This window comes from Lactuca saligna, chromosome 3 (assembly GCF_052625555.1).
Source record: "Lactuca saligna cultivar CGN05327 chromosome 3, ASM5262555v1, whole genome shotgun sequence".
Taxonomy (NCBI): Eukaryota; Viridiplantae; Streptophyta; class Magnoliopsida; order Asterales; family Asteraceae; genus Lactuca; species Lactuca saligna.
The window spans coordinates 209,745,045-209,748,086 of record NC_136419.1 but is presented as its reverse complement, the minus strand read 5'-3'; the positions used below and the strand labels follow the sequence as shown (position 1 = coordinate 209,748,086).

Here is a 3,042-nt window from a genome sequence, read left to right as displayed (position 1 = left end):
CGTCATTATTTGTATGGGGTTTGGTGTATCATATACACGGACCACAAGAGTTTGAAGTACTTGATGGATCAGCCCAACATGAATATGCGCCAGAGAAGATGGTTGGATGTGGTAAAGGATTATGACTGCGAGATTCTATACCACCCGGGCAAGGCTAACGTTGTAGCTGATGCCCTAAGTCGTAGGGCGGAGAGTACCCCGATACGAGATATTTGTATGAGGATGACGGTGATGACTCTGGTGTTGGATACCATTCGAGAGGCCCAGGCAGAGGTCATGAGATTGCAAAACCACAAGTGAGAGCGAGTGGTTAGGCAGGTATCGGAGTTCGTTACCGATGGCCGAGGGCTTATGACCTTTTAAGGTCGGATTTAGGTGTCGTTTGTAGGCGGGGCACGTACCACCTTGATGGAGGAGGCGCACAGATCGAGGTTCTTGATCCATCCGGGGGCCACTAAGATGTATTTGGACCTAAAGAGAGATTATTAGTGGACCTATATGAAGAGGGATATCGCATGGGTCGTCGAGAGGTGTTTGACCTGTCGCAGGGTTAAGGCCGAGCACTAGCGTCCGCATGGCAAGTTGCATCCACTTGAGGTTCCCCAGTGGAAGTGGGATCATATTTCTATGGATTTCATCACCAAATTGCCGAGAACTGCGAGGGGTGTTGATGCAATTTGGGTGATCGATGATCGGATGACGAAGAGCGCTCACTTCCTTGCTATTAGTGAGAGCTCTTCCGCAGAGAGGCTGGCAGAGATGTATGTGAGAGAGGTGGTATCGCGATATGGTGTACCAATCTCGATTGTGTCAGAATGATATGTACATTTCACTTCCAGGTTCTGGAAGAAGTTCCATGAGGATTTGGGTACGAGATTTCATTTCAGTACTGCATACCACCCACAGACAGACGGACAGAGTGAGTGGATGATTCAGACGCTCGAGGACATGCTTCGAGCATGTGTGTTGAACTTCGGACGAAGTTGCGACACGTACCTACCATTGGCTGAGTTTTCCTATAACAACAGCCATCATTCGAGTATTGGAAGACAATTAGGCTGCATGAACATCTCTTAGTTGTTAACCTCATTTGTCTATGTGAACACTTAACCATATGCTTAGGAGTAATGATTATGAAACTAAGATTAATAAGACAATAGGAAGATTAATGTGTGAGCTTGTTTGAGAAACCGTCAAACAAGAGGTTAATTGAATTAGTAACTTAATTGACCACTACTAATCTTATTTAATGCAAATTATTAATCTAGGGAATTAATTAGTTTAAACACTCGATCACCGCTTAAATTAGTTAATTGTCTAAGGGTTAGGAGTAATGAACATGAACCTAACCACTATAATTGGTAGCCAATAATAATTAATCTATCATAAATACAAATAACCATAGGAGTGAATTGGTTGAACCTAAATAGAAACATCTTTATCAAATTTGGTGAATTAGTTGTTTGCTTTAGTTATTTGGTTAATTAAATGTGCTTAAGTTTCTAGTATTGCAAAACTAGAAGAAAACCCTTTTACTTTCATTTGATTTAGTCAAAATTAGTTATTAGTTTAATTTTCCGTTCGCTGAGTTCGACACCTTACTTATTAAACTATACCACTAAAAGACAGGTTCACTGCCTTTGTGTGCTAAATTTATTAATAAAAAGTAGGGATAAAAGAAGTGCATTTTACACACATCAAGTTTTTGGCGTCGTTGACGGGGAACGGTTCTAAATAATTAATCTAATTCCTAATTTTTTCGATCCTTTGTGTGAGTTTACTTGCATAGAGTTCATTTATTGCAATTTAGTATTTAGTAATTAGGTTTTAGCATCTGTTTTAGTTTTAATATTAAGTTTAAAGTTTTTTCAAAATCACACTAATACTCACCGAGTCGCGTACCAGCTTATTTAGTAGTTAATTTTCGATTTTTTTTGGTAAATTTTTTTTGTTCTTTTTACGTTTTTTTTATTCTATTTATTTCAGGACTTTCATGACCAGAGGATCAAACACCCCACTGGTACCCCTGTTTGAAGATCCCGAATCCGCATTTAAAAGGAACTAAGGAAAGGACGTGGAGAGCTCAAGTACACCAAAGAAGTCACCTTTGTCCAATTTGAAGACTGTTTTTGGGAAAAAGAAGAGCAGCAAATCAGGAGCATCCAGTGCCTCTTTGATAATCGAAGATCCAATTCAAGAAGATATCAAGTACGAGACCGAGGAAGAAGAGGAGCCTACATATGAGCACGAAACCGAGTCCGAGGAAGAGTTAGCTTTCAGAATGGAAGAAGAGGATGCGCGACGACACTGGCCCGGAACTTATGCAACCCGTAATTCCCGAGACTGCTACCTTCGAGCTAAAGGATCATATCCTAGCTTCACTTAAAGAAATACCTTTTTATGGAAAAGATCATGAAGATGCCTACAAGCATTTGGATGAAGTCAATGATGTAGCTGATTACTTCAATATTCCAAATGTGCCCCGCGAGACTCAACTACTTCGTATGCTTCCGGTGACATTCAAAGGTGCTGCAAAAGATTGGCTCAAGTCACTTCCTCCCGTATCAGTCACCACTTGGGCCAAGATGAAGAAAGAATTCATTGATCACTTTTACCCACATTCCAAGATAGCCAAGCTGAAGAAGGCCATTGCTAACTTTGAACAACAAGCCGGAGAGTCGCTATATGAAGCATGGGAGAGGTACAAGAGCTTACTAAGAAAATGCCTACACCATGACCTAAACAACCAACAAGAAGTCTCCATCTTCTATGACGGAGTTAATGTCACAACCAGCCAGTTACTAACTCGCAAGGCCCGCTCACAAAGAAGCTGCCCCCGATGATCCAAGAATTAATTGAAGAATTCTCTAAACACTCTAGAGAATACCACAACCCTAGACATGATGTCACTAGGGGAGCCGCTTATGCTGCTACTGAAGACTTATTCGTGGTCATGGCTATGCTAAAAACCATGGATAGGAGAATGGATAAAATGGATCAAACGATCCATGCTATTCGGGTGGGTTGTGAAAACTGCAATGG

General features: G+C 41.1%; 1 non-coding gene across 1 annotated transcript; it reads right to left on the bottom strand.

The window, feature by feature from the left end:
* Positions 1 to 2,633: 2,633 nt before the first annotated feature.
* LOC145038191 (small nucleolar RNA R71) lies at positions 2,634 to 2,740 on the bottom strand. Its single transcript, XR_013679253.1, has one exon. It is a non-coding gene; the product is annotated as a small nucleolar RNA R71 (small nucleolar RNA).
* Between the last annotated feature and the right edge of the window lie 302 nt (positions 2,741 to 3,042).